We start from the raw sequence: 26680 nt of genomic DNA, 5'->3' as shown, positions 1-26680 counted from the left end.
GTGTGTATATGCCTGCGTGTGTGTGTGTGTATGCCTGTGTGTGTATATGCCTGTGTGTGTGTATATGCCTGTGTGTGTATATGCCTGTGTGTGTGTGTATATGCCTGTGTGTGTGTGTGTATATGCCTGTGTGTGTGTATATGCCTGTGTGTGTGTATATGCCTGTGTGTGTGTATATGCCTGTGTGTGTGTATATGCCTGCGTGTGTGTGTGTGTATGCCTGTGTGTGTATATGCCTGTGTGTGTGTATATGCCTGTGTGTGTATATGCCTGTGTGTGTGTGTATATGCCTGTGTGTGTGTGTGTATATGCCTGTGTGTGTATATGCCTGTGTGTGTATATATGCCTGTGTGTGTGTATATGCCTGTGTGTGTGTATATGCCTGTGTGTGTGTATATGCCTGCGTGTGTGTGTGTATATGCCTGTGTGTGTGTGTATGCCTGTGTGTGTATATGCCTGTGTGTGTGTATATGCCTGCGTGTGTGTGTGTATATGCCTGTGTGTGTGTATATGCCTGTGTGTGTATATGCCTGCATGTGTGTGTATATGCATGCCTGCGTGTGTGTGTATATGCCTGCATGTGTGTACAGTGTGTGTATGTATATGCCTGCATGTGTGTGTATATATATGTGCATATGTGTGTGTAGTGTGTGTATATGCCTGTGTGTGTGTGTGTATATGCCTGTGTGTGTATATGCCTGTGTGTATATATGCCTGTGTGTGTATATGCCTGTGTGTGTGTGTATATGCCTGCGTGTGTGTGTATATGCCTGCGTGTGTGTGTGTGTATATGCCTGCCTGCGTGTGTGTGTATATGCCTGCATGTGTGTACAGTGTGTGTGTGTATATGCCTACATGTGTGTGTATATATACCTGCATATGTGTGTGTAGTGTGTGTATATGCCTGCATGTGTGTGTATGTGTAGTGTGTGTATATGCCTGCATGTGTGTGTATGTGTAGTGTGTGTATATGCCTGCATGCGTGTGTGTGTGTGTAGTGTGTATATGCCTGCATGTGTTTGTGTGTATGTATTTGAGTGCCTGCATGTCTACGTGTGTATATGTGTCTTCACACGTGTGTGCGTGCTTCCCTGCGTGTCTGCATTTTTGTGTGTGATTGTCTGAGTGTGTCTGTGCATGACTGCGTGTGCATTTCTGTGTGTGCTCGCCTGTGTGTGTACGTGTCCCCATTTCTGTGAGTATCTGTATCTGCGTGTGTATATTAGGGCTCTTTCACATGTCCTGATACTTACAGGACTGGAGATATCCATGTCCATCTGTGTCTCATCTGTGTGACACATACCGGCGCTTGGGAATCAGTGTACAGTTAGCGCTGTTCCCAAGAGCCGGGTGCTGAGCGCTGCCCTCATCATAGATCCCTGCAGGTGCTGCGATCAGCAGCAGCAGGGTCAATGATGAGAGTAGTAGTCTACTCCCGCCGTGTCCAACTGTAAAAATAGGAATAAAATAAAAAAATCCTTATACTCATCTCTCCTAAGTGTCACCCGCTGTAATCCATGCAAGTGCTCACGCTGAGGGGAATGATTCCTGCAGCGAGCGGGCCCCGGAGCTGCGCTCAGTGATTGACAGGGCACCGCTTGTTGTTCGCAGCTCCGGAGTCCACTCACTGCAGGAGTTATTCCCCTCGGCGTGAGCGCTCACACGGATTACAGCGGGTGACACTTAGGAGAGGTGAGTATAAGGATTTTTTTATTTTATTCCTATTTTTACAGTTGGACACGGCGGGAGTAGACTACTACGCTCATCATTGACCCTGCTGCTGCTGATCGCAGCACCGGCAGGGATCTATGATGAGGGCAGCGCTCAGCACCCGGTGCTTGGGAACAGCGCTGTCATCAGTGTGCGGGACGTTTTGCGGGAGGTGCAGCAGGTAAAAAACAGACATGTCAGCGTGTTTTACCACGGACACCACATGGTCTGTGGAAAGTGAACACACACTGACATGTGCACATTCATTTGAATAGGTCTACATGTACCAATGTCTCTGGTACGTGTGGAAACTGTCACCGCACGTACTGACGTGTGAAAGAGCCCTTAGTATGTGTCTGTGTGCGCTTGTTTTCGTGTGTGTAAGCGCGCTTCTGTATGTCTGTGTGCTCTTCCGAAGATTTATTATATTTGGGGAGAGATGGGAGAGAAATTTTAGGAGACAGAATGGGGAGATGTGTGAAGAAACGGTATGGTGAACTAGGGGAGGGGTGGGAATGGGTGCGGGAACAGAATGGGGATGTATGAGGAAACAGTATGGAGAGTGGGGGAATAGTGTGAGGAGACAGTATGGAGGGAGAAAAGTGTGAGGTGACACAGCACAGAGACTAGGTAGTGTGGGGGAAGGTATAGAGATGCGGCAGTATGGGGGAACAGTGTGAGGGCACAGCAAGGAAGGAACAGTATGCTAAGGAGGGGGAGTGTGATGAAAGGGCACAGTATAGAGACGGGGCAGTATAGGGGGGACACAGTGTGAGAGGACAGTGTGAAGAGGGGGCCCAGTATGGTAAGGAGAGGACAGTGTGGAGAGCAGGTACCATAAGAGGGGTAGAGTGTATGTCATGTTTTGTGCAGGGAGCATTGAAACAGTTAGGTTTATTCAGGGGCTCAGTGTAGATATTTTTATTCAGGAGCATTATAATGACACTGCTATCTTTAAGGGCATCGTGTGGTGATGAGCTGCAGAAGACCGGAGAAGATGGAAGTCTGCAGAGACGAGCTGTGGATGAGAAAAGTCATCATGGAGTCTGGACAAGAGGAAGAAAAGAAAGAGAACGACTCTAATCAGAGAAGCCGTCTCAGGTAAGATACCTGAATGTAAATGTTCATTTGTGATCCTGCCTGTGTCTCATCAGTACTGTGGTTCCTGTATGGTCCACAGTCTGATGATGACTGATAACAACTCCCAGTATCTCTATTGTTAATTACATACTGGGAGTTGTAGGTTTATGCGATACAAAGATATATGGGGCTGACCTGACATTACAATTGATGGTGGTTCAGATGTTGTATTCATGTACTGATGTGTTTGTGCGCATCTGCGTATTTGTGCGCATCTGCATGTTTCTCCGCGTCTACGTATCTGGAATAATATGTATTTTTATAAGATGCGTGTATGTAACTGTGCATTGTGGTGTGTAATAACATTCATATGCTTGAGGCACCTTTACTAAATCTATTAGGTCTCTTTCACATGTGTTAGGGAATTCCATTTGTCTTTACACATTTAGGAACAGACAAGTGAAATTTGCTAACCTTGTCATAACTGTCACCATTGGGATGTGCTTGTATGAAGCGGGTTCAGGAGCTGAGCCTGCTCCATACTGGGCAGATGTCGGCTGTGTTACATAGCTGGCGTCTGCCTGTAACAGCAGTGATCAGAGCTCGCCTTGATTGCTGCTGTTTTGAATATTTAAGTGCCCTTGTCAATCACTGACAGCGGCATTTAGATAGCACAATGGCCGGTGCATGCAGTCACCTGTTCCCTTCAGCCCCCTGTGACGCAGTTGCAGGTTGCTGATGGGTTGCCAGTAGTGCTGAGTGAGCGTTGTCGGATAAGAGACATTACAGTCACATCGAACTACAAAGTGAGGGTGCTGCAATAACGTCCGGCACCTTGATTGTGACACTTCCATGGAGCCCAACTTCAGGCTGAGCTTCATTGAATGACTAACATGGCAGCAGCACCTGGCAACTAGTGCTGAGCGAGCGTGGTTGGATAAGGTGTGCTCGGGTGTTATCTGAGTATCTTGTAGTGCTCTGCTAATATGTTCAAGTCCCCGGGGTAGCATGTTTTGCGGCTGAAGACAGAAGCAACACATGCAGGGATTACCTAACAAAGAGGCAATTCCTGCATGTGTTGCGTCTGTCTACCGCCATCAAAAGAGGTAATGCCATGCCTGGAAGCAAGCAGGGATCCCCTAGTCAGGGGTACTAAATATGCAACATTTTCCTGGCTCCAGACCAGCAAGTGGAGTCCCCTCCCCTTGGCAACTGGGATCTGGGGGCGGGGTTAGTTAGTCTTAGTGTGAGGAGTGGAAGCGAGGACGTCGAGGAGAGAGGAGCTGGGGACTGGAGCTGCGCGGCAGCTCACCCCAGAAGAACAAACACAGAAGAACCGGACACCGGAGTCCGAGGCTGTGGGGCACTGAAGGCCCAGCCGCAGAAACCGGAGGGCAGGAGACTGCAGGTCTCCTGGCCCCATCAGATGCCCGGAGGCTCAGCAGCACCGCAGGGTCCAGCACCGCCACGTGGGAGTGACACGCCAGCAAGGCCCGAGCTGCCTGCCATACGGGTGAGCACAGAAACGCCGCACTCAGGGACGAGGGCCACCGCACCGCAACAAGCAGCAGGGCCAAAGAGTTTAGTGGAAAGGGAAGGCCTCCAACTTCACCTGGCAAGGAGGATTCTTTACTTGCTTCCAGGCTGCCCGGACATCCACTTCTAGCCAGTACCCTAGTCCCGGCTTGTTTAATCAGCACCAGTAAAGACCCTGGGACTGCACTTCCTTGTCTCTGTGTTTCTTGCTGCGCCATCAACCCCTGCACTACAACGCCCAGCACAACCTGCAATTTCCACACTGCCCTGTAGCTAGCTCTTCCTGTGGAGAGCCACACCATCCCTGCTGCAGTACATCAGCTTCAGAGGACTGCTCCGCAGCGGCGGCTCCCTTTAGCCACATTCCACAGGTGGCGTCACGAACTCTATAAAAACACTATAAATCCCATATCCATAACTCCTTTTATTGACCGCGCTGGGTCACGGACCGGGTCACCGCCACTGTGACATTCCCCAGCATCCACCGGCCCGGCACCGGGTACCCCACGGCCCAGGGGCGCGTCATCATCATGACAACGTCTGGTCACCATGGCAACAATCGGTCCCTTGCAATGATGTTGCAGGGGCGCTAATTTAAGGGAGCCCCCTCCCTCTCCCTGCCTTCTAAATGCTGCGATCAATATCAATTGCAGAATTCAGAGGGTTAAACTGCCGGGACCACTGCAGGCACCACTCCTGGCAGTGAAATCCAAGTGTCAGCAGTCATGGCGGCAATCGCACACAACATTGCTATGACGTATTCATATGTCCAAAGTTGGGAAGTCCTTCCCAACCAGGACCTATGGATACAGTGAGTACGGAATGTATTCAGACCCCTTTAAATTTTTCACTCTTTGTTTCCGCAGTCAGACGTTTTTTGTACTTGATGATGAGGGTTGCACACATGTCAGGAGGAATTTTGGTCCACTCCATCTTACAAGTTATGGATTTTTACATGTGTACAGGATCAGAACAAATAACAAGGGGTCTGAATACTTTCCATACCCACTGTACGCCTAAGGTCGGGAAGGGATTAAATCCCTGATGTTTGTATACATACGAGTCCAGTGGGCAGTACTATTCAGTGATGGACATTTGTCCCTGTATGACTGTGCATGCAGAAACAGGTAGTAGAAATATACAGCACTCCCTATGAAAAAAATGGGTGCTCTAGATTTCCACTCGATCACAATAGTTATAGTAAGTAATTAGCACTCCAGTGAATGAATAAGGATGAATATTTTAATTGTATGGCTATCCAATAACATAATGTTTCAGTCCCAACACATCATTAGACACTGTATTGGTATAGAGAAAAAAATATCATAAGAAAAATAATGAACATAATAGACATGTCAAGATCAGTCACAAATAGGAGTCAATCGAAAATAGAAAGAAATATCAATCAACCTCTTGTTGTCTAAACAGGGTTGTACATAGAAATCAAGGTGCCATATATCATAAGAACTAATTGTGTCCCCCCACCCCGTCCACAAAAAAATATTCGGCAAGTTTGCAGAAGAGCATATCCCACAGCTTTGCAGCCCATACAAAGTAATTTTGCTACTATTGAAGCCCCTTATAATCCTATGCACTGTAAGGTAGCGGTATTGATCATGTTGGGGGGGGCACTCACTTCACCGAGTCAATTAAAGCACACAAGCAACGTTTTCCAGTAAACTAAAGTCCAGCAGTTTATTACACGTCATAAACTGCTTATAACATAGTCCATCTCAGTGGCTCGCAGGCATGTTACACATGTAATGTCCTAGAGCCTTTTCAGTGGCAGCTATGCCTGCTTGGCTTTAGATACAGACTTCAGCAAGGTACAACATCAATGTCCATTTTTACCTTTGCCGGGTCTTAGCTGCTTCTCCCCGCTCTGTTCTGCCACAGCGGTGGCTTTAAGGCTCCCCAGCCGTGGTCTCCAAGCCACGTACCTTCCAGGGCTACTGCGTCCCAAACACAGGGATCTAGCCTCTTGCCTCACCAGGCCTCTCCAGGCCTCTCTCTTCCAGCCTCTCCAGGCTAATGGTGTCCCACACACAGGGATCAGGCCTCATGCCTTTCACACCTGTTTCAAAACTACCAGGGTTTATATATCAGTCTGTGCACACAAGACCTGTGATGATGTCATAGTCATGTGATCAGTCACCTGAGGGGAGGTACATGGTCAGCCAGAACACACCCCCTGGACATTTTAGCAATGCAGCAAGGCGCTGCATTACAGCACTAAGATATCTTTTTAATGGCCCCCGCAAAGTATGTTGCCAACAGAAGTGCCCCCAAACAGACTAACATACCTCCACAGTGAATTCCTCCACAGTACCATCCATACACACAGTACGATGACCCTAGAGTTCCCTCGCCCCCCCCCCCCCCACAAACTATAATATCTCTGCAGTATAATGACTCCAATACTCAAAACACACAGTAATATCACATAAAAGAAAAAAGGTTTTCCAGCTCACCAATTGTGAAGATAATATCCTTCTGGAGAAATGGCTGTGACAGCAGCAGAGTGGAACAAATTAGGAGAGAGTATCCAGCAACAAATCCAGGGAAGGTAATCAAAAACACACAGTTTGATGGCCCCCTCAGTACCCCATACACAGTAGGATGGCCCTAATACAGCCATCCACAAAGTATGATTGCTCTTCATACAGTGTAATATGGTATAATGGCCCTAACACAACCCTCTACACAGTATTATGGACCCAATGTAATAGTGGGGAAGGGCTTAGCCTTCCCTTGGTACTGAGATAGTTAAAGGGAGTGTTCCTGAAGTCAGACCTCTCTGAACTGTTGGTAGACCAAGCTAAGGGGTTAGCTTTACTGGTCCAGTCAGTAGAGTAAAGGGGGAACTTAGTGCCCGGATCAAGCCTTGAGTGATATAGAGCTTGTTCCTGGCATAATTTGTTGTGGGCTGCAGTACCTGTAAACGGCCACAAGATGCCACTGTTCTGAGTGCAGATGTCAGGTTGAGTCTGCTAGCAGGGTTGCAGGCAGTGATGAGTTAATGCTGTGTGATGACAGCTCACGGGGGGTGGGCACATTGACAAAAAACCCCGGGTTTTAGTGTCCAGAGGCCAGTAAGAGACAGTACGGGGAATCGTGCGGGCAGCTTGACTATAGTGGCTGCTAGGGTAGACGGGAGCTCTACACCCTCAGACAGTGGGATCACTACTGTGCAAGTCTCCTCACGCAAGAGCAAGAGTCCTGTTAGCTGGTCGGAGAAACTCATCAGAGCTAGTGAGGACCCGAGGCACTTCTAGTCTGCAGGAAGCAGAAGAAGATAAATAGGACTCCAGGCTAGGACGTGGGGGAGATACTTGATCCAGGTCACTGTTAATGTTGCAGAAGAGTCTCATGGACTAGAGATAGAGTCACAAGAGATGCTTCACTTAAAGAGGGAACCAGGGCTGGTAATCAAAAACACACAGTTTGATGGCCCCCTCAGTACCCCATACACAGTAGGATGGCCCTAATACAGCCATCCACAAAGATGTTGTCAGTGCCTGTGAGAGAGATGATAGCCTGTCGGGCCTTATCCATTATATCTGCCTGTAAATACTGTATATATCCCTCTTCCCCAAGTAAAGTTCAAGTTCTGGTTAAGAACCTTGTGTCCTCTGAAGTTCTTGCTGCCCTGGTCCCAGAAGAGAAATGCCTGGAGACAGCCGCGATCGGATGGCTTGAAGTAAGTGAAGAGCAACACATACACAGCCACACTTCAGAGGGAGGACACGTATTATCTGTAGGGTGCCATAGCGAGTGGGGACTACAGCTCGCCCATGACTACCTCGCTGGGGCACCTTACACCAACACAACCCTCCACACAGTATGATGGCACATACACTGTAAAATGGCCTCCATTAGCCCTCCAAACAGTTTGATGGCCTCCCACAAAGCCGTCCAAACAGTATAATGGCCCCCACATATCCTTCCACACAGTATGATGGACCCTTGTGGCACCCCTGAGGGTTCAGTCGCCACAGAGGTACTGCACCTCACCCAGAGGTGTGGTGTCTCCTTCTCTCAGGCAAGGAGGGAGTACTGCCCGGAGCCCCAACACCCACATTCAACACTACACTGCTCCAGGCCAGCGGGAAGGGCAAGATGCATGTGCGCAGCTGCAGAGCCCTGCCCTGGCTGGAGCGGGGGGAACCCAGAGGTAGGGGGAACCAGTAGTGGGTGTGGGTGGAGGAAGCAGTTTAGGGGAGCACTTGGACAGTAGGTATAAAAAGGGAAGCCATCTTAGGGTGGCAGAGGAGTGAGAGGAGTGAGAGAGGACAGTCAGTCAGGGAGCAGAGTCTCTTTAGGAGCTCTGCTCCACAATTAGGGCCCAGTCCTAGAGGCCCAGAAGGGGAGCAGAGGAGTAGGCTTCGTTCTACTAAAGGGATTCCAGGGGGTACGGCGAGTGCAGGACGGCACCCGTACGCCCCGAATCTGTCAGAAGACAGAGGGATCGTAAGCCGCAAGAAGGGGACCGGCCCCTGGACCAGCCGTGTTACTCCAAGTCTCTGCTGGGAAAACCGGAGGCTTCTGGCTTATATAGTCTGTTGCCGAAGCCTCATTCTAATCTCTGTGAGGGTCAAGCAGGTCCGGGAACTCCAACAAGACAGGAGGGACTTCAGACACCCGAGCGGGACTGAGAGTGGGGAAGCGCAGGGCAGGAGGGAGAAGGACCCAGCGTGAAGACGGTCTAGAAAGAGGAACACAAGAAAGCGGGGTTATGCCAGGTGCTCCTAAATTGCCTGAGGAAGAACTGAACCCCCCGTCTGGTGAACGCAGCGTGACATGGGAGGCTGTAAGCTGACAGTGCAACCTGAGGAACTTAATAACTGAGTAAAGACTCGGATGACTGCACCGCACTGCCTCCGTCCATTATTTCACCTGCGTCATCTTCCCCCCTGCACTACAGCGCAACCACCAACACCTACACTGCCCTGGAGCTAGCTCTTCTAGTGGAGAGCCACACCATCCCTGCTGCAGTAACATCGGCTCCAGAGGACTGCTCCGCAGCGGCGGCTCCCTTTGGCCGCATTCCACAGGTGGTGTCACGAACTATTCCAAAACCCTATATAAATAATTCCCCTTTTTGTTGACTGCCCTGGGCCACGGACCGGGCCAGCCACCGTGATATCCCCCATCAGCATCCATAGGCCCGGCTGCCGAGTACCCCATGGCCCCGGGGGCGCGTCACCCCACATATCCCTTCAAACAGTATAATGGCCCCCACATATCCTTTCCAACAGTATAATGGCTCCCAAAAAACCCTCCACACAGTATAATGGACCCCACACAACCCTCCACATAGTATGATGGCATGCACACTGTATAATGCCATTATCCCTCAAACAGTATGATGGCCTCCCACATAGCCGTCCAAACAGTATAATGGCCCGCACATATCCTTTCCAACAGTATAATGGCCCGCACATATCCTTTCCAACAGTATAATGGCCCCCAAACAAGCCTCCACACTTTATGATGAACGCCAAAAAACCCTCCGCACTGTATAATGACTCATACAGTATAATGGCCTCCCATATTGTTAGAACCTTGCTCTTAGGTTTTTTCCTTTGCTGGTCACATGACCTTGTTGGCCTATTTAATCCTGCTCCGCCCTTCTGGCTTTGCTGGACTTCATTGTATAACTACTTTCTAGCTAGCCTGTGCTCTGTATCTAACTCTGTTAGTTTGCTTGGTCTACGGACCTCTTTGTTCTATTTATTTTGTTTGTTTGTCTGTCTGCTACTATTTCTGTTAGGAGGTGTCCCATTTTCCTCCCAGTCCTTAGTACTTGTAGGGATTCCTTCCCCACATCTATAGGTCTCCGTACAGACTAGCTTAGGACTTTAGCAGGTCTGATCGCAGGATCAGGTTCCCTGTTACATCGTAGGGATAAAGCTGAGTTCTATCGTAGGGACAGATCTCCTCTCTTTCCTTAGCTCTGGTAGCAGAACATAACAGTAAGTCCAGCCTGCAAATTCTCTAAGGAAAGATTTTTCTGTTCCATCATGGTGTCGGTTCAGGATTTGGCTTATCGCCTGCAGGGACTCTCTCTGGAGGTGGCCGAGCTCCGTCAGCACGTGAGTAACTGTCCTGGAGCACATTTCTTGGAGCCTAAGGTATGTTTGCCGGATTTATTTTTTGGTGAACACCGAGAATTTTTTTCATTTAAAAATGCTTGCTTATTGTATTTTCGTTTGAGACCCAAGTCCTCTGGGGATGAATCCCAGCGCATAGGGTTCATAATGTCACTTTTGCGCAAAGAGCCTCAGGAGTGGGCCTTTTCTTTGCAACCTAGTGATACATGCTTCAGATCAGTGGATAGTTTTTTTTCTGCTTTGGGGCTATTATATGATGATCCTGACCGTGTCGCATCAGCTGAGACTGAGTTGAGACGTTTGAGACAGGGATCAGGTAATGTGGAAAAATATTGTACTCATTTCCGTCGTTGGTCTACTCAAACAGGGTGGAACGATTCTGCTCTGAAAAGTCTATTTCTTGCTGGGCTCAATGAAAGGGTTAAAGACCTGCTAATTGCTTATCCTACACCTGAAGATTTGCAACAGGCTATGCAATTAGCTATACGGGTGGATAGGAGACTGCGTGCAAGGGTTAATGAGAGCAAATCCTCTGCTATGTCAGTTTCTGGTTATGAGAATGTGTGTACTAACAGTGGTGAACCGATGGAGATTGGATCGGTGGCACCTCGCTCTCAAGAAAAAGACCGTAGATTTTTTGAAGGCTTGTGTTTCTATTGCGGAAAATCTGGTCATTTGATTAAAGGCTGTGAGCTTCGTATGAAGAAAGAAAAAAAAATGGTCAGTCATGCCCGTATTGCCTGTTTAAATTCCAAGGGTGTATTTTTAGCTGCTTCCACGATTTCTCAGGAAAAATTAATGGAATTTCGGGTGTTTGTCGATTGTGGGTCTACTCTGAATGTAATTGATGGGGGATTCTTGGAAAGACTCAATTTAAAACCCGAACCTTTATCATCCCCCATTGCTGTGGTTTCTGTGGATGGTTCCCCTTTGAAGAATATTACTCTCAAGGTCTGTGAATTTCCTCTCACTATTAATGGTGTTCACCATGAGAAATTGGATTTGGTAGTGTTGAATAACTTGCCTTCTACAGTAATATTGGGATTGCCCTGGTTAAAATTTCACAATCCTGTACTGGATTGGTCTACCAGTGAAATTAAATCCTGGAGCCATAAATGTTATGACAAGTGTTGTAACGGGCGTATTGCAGCTTTGGATAGGGGAGAATTGCCTGTTCCTATTCAGGATTTTTGGAGAGTTTTTTCTGAGAAGGAATCGCAGGTTTTGCCTCCCCATAGAGACTATGATTGTTCAATTGAATTTGTCCCTGGAGCGACTCTTCCTAAAAGTCGTTTATTTAATCTTACTATTCCTGAGAGGAAGGCTTTGGAGGAATACATACAGACAAGTTTGGCCGCCGGTCACATTAGGCCCTCTAAGTCTCCTGTGGCGGTTGGATTTTTTTTTGTAAAAAAAAAGGACGGCGGTTTACGTCCTTGTCTGGATTTTCGTGAGATTAACAAAATTACTGTACGCAATCCTTACCCACTGCCATTGATTCCTGATCTGTTTAACCAGTTAATGGGGGCCAAGTGGTTCTCTAAAATTGACCTTAAGGGGGCATACAATCTGTTGCGCATGAAGGAGGGTGACGAATGGAAGACTGCTTTTAACACTCCTGTGGGTCATTTTGAGAATCTGGTTATGCCTTTTGGTCTTACTAATGCTCCTGCATTTTTTCAGAATCTTATTAATGACATCCTTAGACCTTTGATCGGCAAAAATGTGGTTGTGTATTTGGATGACATTTTGATTTATTCGCCGGATCTGGAGTCTCATTGGCGGAGCGTACGTGAGGTATTACAGTTGTTAATGGACAATTCGCTTTTTGCTAAGCTGGAGAAATGTGAGTTCGCTGTACAGAGAATTAGTCTTTTGGGCTACATTATCTCCAGCGAAGGCTTTGAGATGGACCCGGTTAAAGTTCAAGCTGTACAGGAATGGCCTAGGCCTATTGGTTTGAAATTGATACAGAGGTTTTTAGGTTTCGCCAATTATTACAGAAAATTCATAAAAAATTTTTCTAGTATTGTCAAACCTCTGACCGATCTCACCAGGAAAGGTGCTGATGCGGTTCAGTGGTCTTCTGAGGCTATTGAAGCTTTTGTGTATCTCAAGGAGAGGTTCACCTCTGCTCCCATCCTTATGCAGCCTGATGTGACTAAGCTGTTTTTGGTTGAGGTTGATGCTTCCTCTGTGGGGGTTGGCGCAGTATTGTCTCAGGATAACGGGGATGGATTACATCCCTGTGCCTTTTTTTCAAAAAAATTTTCGGAGACTGAACTGAATTACGATATTGGTAATCGGGAATTATTGGCTATTAAACTCGCATTTGAACACTGGCGCCACTTCTTGGAAGGTGCGGAATTTCCCATTCAGGTTCTTACGGATCATAAAAATCTGATATATCTTGATGCTGCCAAGCGCCTGAATGCCCGTCAGGCTAGGTGGGCACTGTTTTTCTCGCGGTTTAATTTCTCCGTTACTTACATCCCTGGTACTAAGAATGTTAAGGCGGATGCCTTGTCTCGCAGTTTTTCTCCCATAGTCGGTGCTGAGAAAGAGGAGAACATTTTACAAGAAGGTGTTGTGATAGCTGCTTTGGACTCCGTTTTGGAAGATGAGATTCTTAAAGCACAGGAGAATGCCCCATCTAACACTCCTCATGGGAGGTTGTTTGTGCCTGGGACCTTTAGGAGAGATTTGTTTGTTGAGTGTCACGAATCTCGGTTGGCAGGTCATCCCGGAATCTCTGAGACCAAAAGACTGGTGGGTCGCAGTTTTTGGTGGCCTGGATGGCAGAAGGAAGTCATTAAGTGGGTGCGTCAATGTACTATATGTGCTAGATCTAAGTCCTCACATACTCCTGCTGCGGGGTTGCTTTGTCCATTGGAGGTTCCCAGTGCTCCTTGGACACATTTGGCTATGGACTTTATAACTGACCTTCCCCCCTCTGAGGGTTTTACTGTCATCTGGGTAGTCGTGGACCGTTTTAGCAAGATGTGTCACTTGGTTCCCTTCGTCAAACTGCCCTGCGCTAAAACTCTCGCTAAGGCATTTGTCAAGGAAATTGTCAGACTTCATGGCGTTCCTACTGACATTGTTTCTGATAGGGGTCCTCAGTTCATGGCTCGTTTTTGGCGTGCCTTTTGTGACAGGTTGGGAGTTCATTTGTCGTTCTCGTCCGGATATCATCCTGAATCTAATGGCCAGACAGAAAGGAAAAACCAGGATGTTGAGCAGTTCTTGCGTTGTTTTGTGGCAGACAATCAAGAGGGGTGGTCTGAGTTTCTGCCACTTGCTGAATTTGCTCTGAACAATCATACATCTTCTTCTGCTGGTTGTTCGCCTTTTTTTTGTTGTTCTGGGAGACATCCGTCGTTTGGGTCGTTCTCCAAGTTGGGATCTGCCGTGCCTGAGGAGGAGAATTTTTCCGGTGATTTGGAGAGAGTTTGGACGGATGTGCGTGGTAATCTTCAGGAGGCCAACAGAAAATCTAAAGACTACTTTGATAGGAAACGACAGGAGGTTTTGTTCGCTGTTGGTGACATGGTTTGGTTGTCCTCTAGGAATCTGCGGTTGAGGATTCCTTCTAAGAAATTGGGTCCCAAGTTTGTAGGGCCCTTTAAGGTGCTTCAGGTTGTCAACCAATCTGCTGTTAGGTTGGAGGTTCCTACCTCCTGGAGAATTAATCCGGTATTTCATGTCTCTCTGTTAAAAAAAGCTGTTGTGTCGGATGGTGACGCCTCTGCCTCTGTTCCTCCGGTGGTGGAGGACGGGGAATATGAAATTTCTCGCATCCTTAACTCTAGACGGTATAGAGGTAGTTTGCAGTATCTTGTGGCCTGGAAAGGTTTCGGACCCGAGGATAACTCTTGGGTGAGGTCAGATGATGTTTCCGCATCCAGACTTATCAGAGCGTTTCACAGGAGATTTCCTGATAAGCCTGGTCCTAGGGGATCCGGAGGATCCTCTTAGAAGGGGGGGTACTGTTAGAACCTTGCTCTTAGGTTTTTTCCTTTGCTGGTCACATGACCTTGTTGGCCTATTTAATCCTGCTCCGCCCTTCTGGCTTTGCTGGACTTCATTGTATAACTACTTTCTAGCTAGCCTGTGCTCTGTATCTAACTCTGTTAGTTTGCTTGGTCTACGGACCTCTTTGTTCTATTTATTTTGTTTGTTTGTCTGTCTGCTACTATTTCTGTTAGGAGGTGTCCCATTTTCCTCCCAGTCCTTAGTACTTGTAGGGATTCCTTCCCCACATCTATAGGTCTCCGTACAGACTAGCTTAGGACTTTAGCAGGTCTGATCGCAGGATCAGGTTCCCTGTTACATCGTAGGGATAAAGCTGAGTTCTATCGTAGGGACAGATCTCCTCTCTTTCCTTAGCTCTGGTAGCAGAACATAACACATATAGCCTTCTAAACAGTATAATGGTCCCCCACATAGCCCTCCAAACAGTATAATGGCTCCCCACAAAGCCCTCCAAGCAGTATAATGTTCCCCATACATTCCTCCAAACTGTAAAATTGCCCCCACATAGCCCTCCAAAGAGTATAATGGCTCCCACATAACCTTCCAAACAGTAATATTGTCCCACATAGCCCTCCAAACAGCATAATGGCCCCCACATAGCCCTACAAAGAGTATAATGGCCCCCACATAGCCTTACAAACATTATAATTACCCCCACATAACCTTACAAACAGTATAATGACAGCAACAGTGTACTCATTGATTAAAAAAAAAGTCCTCACCTCTTCCAGAGGAGGATGGAGCTGACGGCTCATGCACACAGCTTATATGTTTCATTGCAGATTTGCAGCAGTTTTAAATCTACAGTATGTCAATTCTTTCAGCGCTTTTGTTGATGATTTCACCCATACTATTGAGCGGGGCACAATCTGCAACAAATACACATGTAAAAACAAGGTAAAAACACATATTTTACACTGCGTTTTTCCTGTCAAGAGATGCAGAAATGGTGCAGAAATTCCTGCAGCAAATACTTAGGATATGTGCACATGATCCGGACAGGCAGCGCTTTGGACGCAGTATACTTTATGCTGCGTCCAAAGCGCTGCGTTATATGAACACAGGTGAATCCACATGTGTTCAATGAACCACAATGAACTCCGCAAGAGAAATTGACATGCTGCAGTCTGGAAAGACGCACCACATGTCTGTGTCCGCGGGTGATCCGCAGGTGCATGGAGACGCATAGTGGACATGGGATTTCTGCAGATCCCATCCCCTATGCTGTAACATCTGGATGCTGCGGGTTTGACACGGCATACACACGCAGCATCAAACCCACAGCGGCTTTTGATCGTGTGCACATACCCTTAACATGTGTACATACTCTAACTCTTCAGTTACCAATCAGGCTCTTATAGCTTCATCCACAGGACCTCAAAGAACCACAGCACCTACATGTGACATATCTCACTTTACAACATCTTGAAACGATTGACTGACTCTCTGGCACCCAATTGCAGCTTATTAATGAGCAGATGAAAAGAAATATTGTGAGCTATTCAAAAGACAGTTTTTGGTGAAACACATCACTCTTTTAGGGAGCTGTGACAATAAATTACAGTGATGGAAGCGCTGAGTAATTGTGATGGGAAATGACTTGGTTAAAATGCAGAAAATCATAATTTCATGTACACTGCAGCTACAGTGACACATACTGCAGTACAGAGGAACGGCTACTTACTACTAATAAGATAATGCAGTCATTTGTAAAAGGCAACGGCCCCACTATCGGTATTTGGTCAGTATTTTTTCTCAGGAGTGGGAGACAAAACCAGGATTGGGTGATAAATGCAGAATTGGTGACTTGCTTCTATTATACCTTTTCTCTGATTGTTCCTCATCTGGTTTTGGCTCCCACTCCTGAGAAAAAATACTAACCGAATACTGATAGTGGGGCCGTGGCCAAACAGTGAGAATCTATTAAAGAAGAGCTTTAAATGGATTTTCTGGTTTATTTTCTTTTATATTCATCATTTTCATGAAAATATTAAAATGAGCAGTCTTTAGCCTCTGCCACTCCAGACCTCCTCCTGATTGATGCCCCCCTATCTTTATTGACACGGCTTTAACAGTAACGTCATGGCTTATTTAGAGCACAGCATGGGCAGATATTATATTCAGGAGCTTTACAATGATACTGTTATTTTTAACTCCTTTCCGACATATGATGTACAGTTACGTTATATGCCGCATCCCTGACTTTGATGCAGGCTAGCAAGCTGAATACGCATCTTTATGCTGTTAGATATTTCTGGAAATAGGCCCAGGTCTCAGGGGCCAGGAATAATTTTTTTTGCATCTTAATCCTCATTATTTGCTTAAAAAGCAATCCACAGAACACGTTTTTTCTGCGCCATTTGCTTGTTGGCACTGCAGAATATAGGCAGGTCCTTTCCATATTACAGCGCTAGAAATCCAGCTATTTAAAACTGTGTTTTCTCCATCACACGGATCACATACAGTACAGACCAAAAGTTTGGACATACCTTCTCATTTAAAGATTTTTCTGTATTTTCATGACTATGAAAATTGTACATTCACACTGAAGGCATCAAAACTATGAATTAACACATGTGGAATTATATACTTAACAAAAAAGTGTGAAACAACTGAAAATATGTCTTATATTCTAGGTTCTTCAAAGTAGCCACCTTTTGTTTTGATGACTGTGTGAGGCCCTCCCTGAGAAATGGGTTTACTCGGAGAAGGGTCGGAGTAGGGGTAGTGGGAGAGTGCAGTCGTGGCCTGGACCCGGTCTGTGCCCAGGGCGGTCACATAAAAGAAGATGTAATGGGCTTTCAATTAAGAGTGGTATTTTTCGACTACGCCACCTGCGGTTTCCGGTGATGGGCACCGGCGCTGCTTCAGTCCACGGAGGCCGGTGTTACGGGCAGCTAAGATGGGACGGCTCCCCACAGGTGGAGCAGGCCTCAGGACAGTGTGAGGAGAGATGGTGGGTGCAGTGCCGCGCAGGAAATAATGAGCTAAGACGGTGTATGAAGCCATCCGGGTCTTTACTCACTTGGGATGAACTTTCAGCCGCAAAGCTTCTCTCTGCTACTCATGGCGTACTGCGACCACCGGGAAGGGGGTTCAGCATTTTCCAGGTAGATCAGGAGCACCTGTCGAGACCCCGCTGGTGTGTGTTCCTCACCTTGGTAGGTTGTTCTCCCACTAAGTCTTCTCCTGACGGTGTGTGGTATGAACGTGGTGTAAGGCAGGGTCCCACTGGATGAACGCAGTGTAAGAGATACAGGTGGCGTAGTCCGCTCCATCCGTATCCCCCTGGGATCCACTAAGCCTCCGGGCTTTTCCGACTGAGACGTGAAGTGACAAAGTCAGATATCGGGGGCCGGTCACCCCTCTTGCAGCAGGAATCCCTCTGGCTAGGCCAGAGTAAAGAATACAGGTGGCGTAAGCGGCTTCGTCCGTATCCCCCTGGGATCTTTTTGCCTGTGGAGCCTATCTCCTCTGCTCCCCTCCAGGCCTTGTTAGGTAAGGACCTTGACTAGGTAGAGACAGTGGTTAACTCTGACCCGCTCCTCGTCTCAAGGCCAGAGAACGAGGACCGTGTATCTTCAGTCGGCTGCGGACTTTTGCTGGACTCTGGCGGATGACCACAATCAGAGACGAAGACCACAATCACAGACGAAGATCACAATCAAAGACCTTGAACTTAAGATGGCCGTAGATTAAATATGAAAGAATATGTGCTTCCTAAAAGTGTGTCCTCCACCCTCACCCACTACATGGTTCCCCCTATCTTTGGTTCCCCCCATCTCCTCTATTCCGGGCGGGGGCAGCACACTGGTGCATTTAGGCCCCCTTCAGGACAGGAGTGGTGTAGCGTTGAATGGTGAAGTGGTGTCCTGAGAGATGCTCCATCCTTACCTGGAAGAGGAGATACCACACCTCGAACTGAGGTGCAGAACCCCTGTGGCGACTGAACCCTCAGGGGCGCCACAACTGCTTTGCACACTCTTGGCATTCTCTTGATGAGCTTCAAGAGGTAGTCACCGGAAATGGTTTTCACTTCACAGGTGTGCCCTGTCAGGTTTAATAAGTGGGATTTCTTGCCTTATAAATGGGGTTGGGACCATCAGTTGTATTGTGCAGAAGTCTGGTGGATACACAGCTGAATAGACTGTTAGAATTTGCATTATGGCAAGAAAAAAGCAGCTAAGTAAAGAAAAACGAGTGACCATCATTACTTTAAGAAGTGGTCAGTCAGTCCGAAAAATTGGGCAAACTTTGAATGTGTCCCCAAGTGCAGTTGCAAAAACTATCAAGCGCTACAAAGAAACTGGCTCACATGAGTACCGCCCCAGGAAAGGAAGACCAACAGTAACCTCTGCTTCCGAGGATAAGTTTATCTGAGTCACTAGCCTCAGAAATCGCAGGTTAACAGCAGCTCAGATTAGAGACCAGGTCAATGCCACACAGAGTTCTAGCAGCAGACACATCTCTTCAACAACTGTTAAGAGGAGACTTTGTGCAGCAGGCCTTCATGGTAAAATAGCTGCTAGGAAACCACTGCTAAGGACAAGCAACAAGCAGAAGAGACTTGTTTAGGTTAAAGAACACAAGGAATGGACATTAGACCAGTGGAAATCTGTGCTTTGGTCTGATGAGTCCAAATTTGAGATCTTTGGTTCCAACCACTGTGTCTTTGTGCGATGCAGAAAAGGTGAACGGATGGACTCTACATGCCTGCTTCCCACCGTGAAGCATGGAGGAGGAGGTGTGATGGTGTGGGGGTGCTTTGCTGGTGACACTGTTGGGGATTTATTCAAAATTGAAGGCATACTGAACCAGCATGGCTACCACAGCATCTTGCAGTGGCATGCTATTCCATCCGGTTTGCGTTTAGTTGGACCATCATTTATTTTTCAACAGGACAATGACCCCAAACACACCTCCAGGCTGTGTAAGGGCTATTTGACCAAGAAGGTGAGTGATGGGGTGCTACGCCAGATGACCTGGCCTCCACAGTCACCAGACCTGAACCCAATCGAGATGGTTTGGGGTGAGCTGCACCGCAGATTTAAGGCAAAAGGGCCAACAAGTGCTAAGCATCTCTGGGAACTCCTTCAAGATTGTTGGAAGACCATTTCCGGTGACTACCTCTTGAAGCTCATCAAGAGAATGCCAAGAGTGTGCAAAGCAGTCATCAAAGCAAAAGGTGGCTATTTTGAAGAACCTAGAATATAAGACATATTTTCAGTTGTTTCACATTTTGTTGTTAAGTATATAATTCCACATGTGTTAATCCATAGTTTTGATGCCTTCAGTGTGAATGTACAATTTTCATAGCCATGAAAATACAGAAAAATCTTTAAATGAGAAGGTGTGTCCAAACTTTTGGTCTGTACTGTATATGACGCACCCCTGGGCCTTCGTCGCGCGGCATCGCGCGCACGGGAGCTTACCCGGAGCCGGATCTGTTGAGGGTTGTAGTCTCGTGGCGGTGACCCGGTCCGTGCCCAGGGAGTCAAACTGAGCGGCGATGTATTAGCGGTAGATGTTGGACGACTACGCCACCCGTTGAATGCAGCGAAGGAGCTGCCGCTGCAGGGCAGACCGCTGAGGCCGGTGGTAGGATTGTGCAGCGTGATAGTATCACCCCCAACGGGAGGGGTATGGCCTCAGGGCAGCCGACGTGGATGATGGGGGTAGCAGGAATCACTCAGAGACGATGCGGTGTAATTCAGGGTCTTTACTGGTGATAAAGATAGACCCTTCCGGAGTACTGGCTAGCGATCGGGGCCTGGTCAGTCCTTGAGCAGATGGGATCTCCCCTGGCCAGGCGGAGTTGTAGGCCTCCCAAACTGACTGTACTCTTCTGGCTACCTTGCTAGAGGCGGGTATAAGTAGCCCACGTCCCTGAGTGTACCGTGTGGTGCTCACCCGTATGGCCGGTGACTCGGGGCCTTCTAGTGGCGTCCGCTCCACGACGGCGGTGCTGGTCCCACGCGTGTGACCGTGCCTTCGGGTTTCTTGGCCAGAGGACCTGAAATCCCCTGCCGGGCGGTTTCTGCTGCTGGGTAAAGATTAGTCCCCACAGCCTCGGACTCCGGGTCCGGTGATAGCTTCTCAGTCAGGGCGAGCTCTGCAGCTGCCAGCCCCTGACTCCTTATAGCACTGCTCCCACAGAGCTCCTGATGTTCTTTTCCTAGATCTGCTTCTCTTCTCTGTCTCTACTTCTTCTCTACCCACTAACCCTGCCTCAGCCCTAGGTTTATATAGGGGAAGTTCTTCCCCTCCCAGGACTGGGCAGGAGGTGTGGCATGCACAGGATCCCTGACCAAGAGACCTCCCACCTGCTCTCAGACATAACATTGCTGTTACTGTGGAAACCAGACCCCTGGGGTGCCACATTCCCCCCTAGTGAAATTTAGTACTCCAGGACTAAACATATTTTTTAGAAAAACATAACAAGGTATAAACAATAATAATACAATAAGAAAAACACATAAAGATGGTTACGGCGTGTCCGCAACCGGGTGCAGTCTTTGAAGAAAACAAAGGTGTCCATTTCACCAAAACAGGGAGACGTAACCAGGTAGGGGTCTGTCCTGCCCCGAGTCCTTAACAGTCTTTTAGTCCATTCCTGGGTTACGCTCCAACCAATTGTACAAGGATTCCCGGTAAATCCACCAAGGACTCCTAAAAATAACTAGAAACACATAATTATTTACAAGTAACAGACAGGTGACCACAAATAAAACAATTTAAACACTTCAAATCTTCCAACGTGCGGGTAACTGGCCTCTAGTGGCCCTAGTGGACCTACGGAGTTGACTGTCTGGCCCTGAACTACAGGGTGTAGGAGCTGTCAAGGGTAAACTGGGCAGCTGTCTACGGGCTCTTTGGCTCACTAGGGGTACGGCAGGCTCACTATGAGCAGAGGGTTGATCCTCCTGTTCTGCTTGTGTGGAGTCTGCTGCCTCCTGGACCGGCTGCCCTTCCAGCTCTACCTGTTGCTCCGTAGGCACTTGGGATGCTGGTTGGAGGAACGTGAGGACGGGTACCACAACTGCACCATTGACTTGAGTCCAGGATCGAGGGAAGTCTCCGAGCACAGTACTAACCATATCTTCCCTTTCCTCTACGGGTCGAGGGTCTTCTTGCTCTCCTTCTGGGTTCCGTAGCTGTTCGGGACACTTCTTCAGGTGATCCCGGGATACAATGGCTGTGGTTTTCCCTCCGTCTTTACTGATGGTACAAACCTTTGGGTTGTCGTGGCTTGAGGGCAGTACGGTGTACGGGTCCTTCTCCCACTGGTCGTCCAACTTGTGGAGCCGTCTCTTCCTCTTCAAGACCTGCTCTCCGGGTACCAGGGGAACAGCGGGAGCATACTGGTTGTAATTTTTCTCTTGTCTTTCCCTAGCGAGACAGAGACTTCGCTCCACGCTCTCCTGTACTTTCCGGTACTGCTGCTGCCTCTCTGTGTCCCAGTCTGCTTCCGGTGAAGTGTCCTCGGGTGTCAGGACTCCCATCTCCAGGTCAACAGGTAGCTTACCAGGCCTTGCCCTCATTAGGTAAGCCGGGATACAGTTGGTGGAACCTACAGGGATGTAGTTATATAGGTCCACCAGGTCGGGCAGCTTCTCAGGCCACAGACTGCGTTCTTCCAGGGGCAACGTTTTCAGAAGATCCATTACCACCTGGTTCATTTTCTCACAAAGTCCATTAGTTTGCGGATGATAGGGTGTCGTCCTTATCTTCCGGCAGCCATACAGATTGCAGAATTCCTGGAAGACCTCCGCTTCAAAGGCAGGTCCCTGGTCCGTCAGCACTTGGTCCGGGTACCCGTGTGGACGGCAGAAGTGCTGCTGGAAGGCTCTAGCTGCTGTTTGAGCTGTTAAGTCCTTAACGGGGACGACAACCAAGAACCGGGAGTAATGATCCACAATGGTTAACGCGTAGACGTAGCCACTTCTGCTTGGGGTCAGTTTTACATGATCCAAGGCTACCAGTTCCAACGGCTGCTTGGTGACAATGGACTGAAGGGGGGTCCTCTGGCTGGCACGGTCCTTCCTTCTTAGGTTGCACGGGCCACAGTCTCTGCACCACCTCTCGATGGTTCCCCTCATGCCTACCCAGTGGAACCGCCCGCGCAGCAGGAACTCCAGCTTCTTCCATCCGAAGTGTCCAGCCCCGTCGTGGTATGCCTCCATCACCATGGCTGCGTCTCTTCGTGGCACCACTACTTGCCAGATTAGTTCATGCGTCCGGGAGTTAACCATTCTGCGGCACAACTTCCCCTTGTAAAGGAACAGTCGACTCTTCTCAGCCCACAGTTGTTTGGCTTCCTCCGGAGCGTCTGGGTCAAGGCGGGCATCTGGCTGAGTGAGCATCTCCTTCACCAGTCGGACGGCAGGGTCACTGTCTTGCGTTTCCTCCCAGTTGTAGTGAGGCAAGGGGTTAAACGTAGCGGCTTGCTTACTCCTTACCCGATGGGAATACTGGATAGTCCCATGACGGTGGAACGCGGGGAGTTCGACTTCTTCCAATCCCTCTGGATCTTCTCCTACGTCCGGTAGGTTTGGCATCCTGGACAGGGCGTCCGCGTTGGTATTGGAGCGTCCTGCCCGGTATTTGATTGTGAACTCGTAGTTGGACAGACGGGCCATCCATCTCTGCTCTAGGGCACAGAGTCTTGCCGTGTCCAGGTGTGTCAACGGGTTGTTATCCGTGTACACGGTGAACCGGGAAGAAGCGAGGTAGTGCTTAAAGCGTTCGGTGACTGCCCACACCACTGCCAGGAACTCTAGCTTAAATGAGCTGTAATTCTCAGGGTTTCTTTCGGTGGGTCGCAGTTTTCGGCTGGCGTAAGCAATTACCCGTTCTTTCCCCTGCTGGATCTGGGACAGTACGGCTCCTAGCCCGATGTTACTGGCGTCGGTGTAGAGGATAAAGGGCTGGCTGTAATCCGGGTACGCCAGGATTTCATCCCCCGTGAGGGCCATCTTCAGCTGGCGGAAGGACTCTTCTTCCGGCTTCTCCCATCTGAAGGGTGGCTTCTGGTTCTTGGCCTTCCTGGACTGGCCTATCAGGAGGTCCTGCATAGGAGCTGCCTTCTTGGTGAAACCGGGTATGAACCTTCGGTAGTAGCCTACCAACCCGAGGAACTGCCGCACTTCCTTTACACTGGAGGGACTTGGCCATTCCTTAATTGCGGTGATCTTATCAGGGTCGGGAGCCACTCCGTCAGCGCTCACCACGTGTCCCAGGTACTGCACCTTTGGTTTTAGGAGGTGACACTTGGAGGGTTTTACCTTTAGGCCGTAGTTTGCCAGAGCTTCGAACACTTCCGCCAGGTGTTTCAGGTGGTCCTCATAAGTCTTGGAATATACGATGACATCGTCCAGGTACAACAGGACCGTCTCGAAGTTTCTGTGGCCCAGACAGCACTCCATTAATCGTTGAAAGGTTCCTGGTGCGTTACAGAGTCCGAACGGCATGCAGGTAAACTCGCTAAGTCCCATCGGGGTGGTGAATGCGGTCTTCTCCCGGTCCGCCTCTGCTACAGGAACCTGCCAGTACCCGCTAGTGAGATCCAAGGTAGAGAAGAAGTTAGCAGATCTTAAAGCAGCCAAAGACTCCTCTATCCTTGGTAAGGGGTACGCATCCTTGTGTGTGATACGGTTGATTTTCCGGTAATCTACACACATCCTCATGGTGTTGTCTTTCTTTTTGACTAAGACTAGTGGAGCTGCCCAGGGGCTACAGCTATCCCTGATCACCCCAGCCTCCTTCATGTCCCTAAGCATCCCCTTGGCGTGTTGGTAGTGTGCAGGGGGTACGGGTCGATACCTCTCTTTTATGGGAAGATGGTCTCCCGTGGGGATGTGGTGTTCTACCCCCTTGACTCGCCCGAAGTCTAACGGGTGTTTACTAAACACTCTCTCGTACTCTTGAACCACCCGATAGACTCCCTGTCTCTGGTGTGAGGGAGTGGAGTCAGTACCCAAATGTAGTTGCTGACACCAGTCCTCCATTGTTTCCTTAGAGCCGTTACTTTCCTCCGGGGAAGATGGAGGCAAGGGTTCTACGGACTGTATGGAATTTTGATTGATGGTATACAATTTGGCTAGCGTGGCATACCGGGGCAGGTACACTTCCCTCTTCCCGATATTTATTATGCGAACGGGCACCCTCCCATGGCGTACATTGACCACCCCCCGTGCTGTCAAAATGGTGGGCCTACTGTCTGAGTAAACTGGTTCTACCATTGCCTGGTAATCTCTACCTCTCAGACCAATAGCTGCCCGGCACCAAATCATTATTTCACTTTTTGGGGGCATGGCAATAGGAAAAGGGTCACACATTCTTACGCTACCAATCTCACCGCCGGAGAGTTCCACTTGTTGCCGTCGCATCAGTGCCCGGATCTCTTTCTGGAGCACTCGCTGCTGGCCGGAGCTGGCGTTCTTGGCAACCTGCTGTAAAAGGAAAATCACCTCTGCAAGACAATTTTCAATTACATTAGTTCCTAGAGTTATCTTTGGGTGACTCTCGCGCTTGTCAATGTCTACAATGATCAGTCCCTGTGCCGCCAATTCGACTCTACCGATTTTAATGGTCACCTCTTTAAATCCAATCTGTGGCACAGGCTGACCATTGCTGGCGATGATACTCAAGTCGTCGTCAGGGTAGCGGGTGATATCCGAGTCATTCCAGTACTGCTTGAAGAGCACGTACGGGATAGTGGTAACCTGTGACCCGGTGTCCAGTAGGGCACTCATGGGGATGCCATCCAGTACCACGGGCAAGACTGGACGTCCTCCCACATATTTGTCGCGCCAGTTCGATGGGCCTGATGATCTTTTTCCTGGGGTTTGGCCCTCTACCCCAGGTTGTGCCAGTTTAAAGGACAGTACCTTGCCATATGTCCGGGTTGATTGCAGCGGCGGCAGATGGGTTGTCCGTCCTCGTTGTATCGGTCGCTGGGTCTTCCTCTGGCCGGTGGGGTCCTCCTTGGTCGACGCCACGGGATGTCCTCCGGTCCGGATGCCAGCTGGATCTTCCCTGGAGTGGAAACCTGTAAAGACTGCACAGTTCGGGTTAGCGCAGCAACGCTTTTAGCTAGCTCTTGGACCTGATGGTGCAGGTCTGGAGCCGGGTCATTGTTCAAAGCCTGCGCATCAGCCTGTGGGTCACAACGCCACCCGGTGCCGATTCTCGGAGCACCCATATGGCTCTGTCCTTGAACTGTGCAAAGTCCAGATGAGGATCCTGTAAGGCCATTGCCCGCAACTGGGTTCGGTGGGCATTGCAATATAGTCCCTCTATAAATTGTTCGGTCAACAGCCTGTCCTCGTTTCCCACGCCGTCAGGGTCGGTCTGCTTAATGGCTCTCAGGGCCTCTTGTAGGTTTAGTGCATAGTCCCTTATACTCTCATGTGCTCACTGCTTGCACCCATAGAATCTAAGCTTAATCTCGGCTGAGGTGCGGGTATCAAAGGTGTCCCTCAGCCGGGTTAGTATCCCCGCGACAGTCTTCCTCCCAGGTGGCCAGGACTTTACCTCCCTTTGGGCTGCCCCGGTTAGTTGGGCCACCAGGATGCTCACTTTTTGCTCCTCTGTGAGGGGGTACACCTGGAAGAGGCTATCCAGCTTTTCTTTAAAGTCATTCAGGGTATGTGACTCCCCTGAGTACTGGGGTAGCCAGGCTGCTCCCGGGATATAGGGCATGGTGAAAGGCATGACTGCAGCAGCGGTGGCGCTGGCGGGGGTTGAGGCAGTGAAGCTCTCCTCCGTATCCGACATCTTTCTCCCCCCTAGTGGACCGTGGCCTACCTTGCGATGATTCTCTTCCGTAGGCCGCGGCTCCGCAGTGGATCGTCAGGGTTGAGGACCTTCCGTCGCGCTCCTGTGACGTCAGCGTCTGCTGGGCTCCTTCCAGGACCTTACGCGACGTCTGGACGTGAGGCGGGGCTTCAGTTCTCGCGCGCTTTTGGAGTCCACGCCCCTCTTCTTCCCGCGCGGTGTCTTCAAGATGGCGTCCAACGGCGGGAAAACTCCACGGAAGGCGGGAAGAAGGCTGAAAATGGCGCCGGATGGCGGGAATCTTCACCGATGGCGGGAAGAAGGCTGAAGATGGCGCCGGATGGCGGGAATCTTCACCACTGGTAAGTTTGAACAGTCTTTTTCAGGCACGCAGTACCCGGTGGTTGCGGGCACGAAATCCTGCCGAC

Source organism: Phyllobates terribilis, unplaced genomic scaffold (assembly GCF_046119375.1).
Source record: "Phyllobates terribilis strain yellow unplaced genomic scaffold, ASM4611937v1 Scaffold_1__5_contigs__length_1240528914, whole genome shotgun sequence".
NCBI lineage: Eukaryota > Metazoa > Chordata > Amphibia > Anura > Dendrobatidae > Phyllobates > Phyllobates terribilis.
This window is presented reverse-complemented; position numbering follows the sequence as displayed.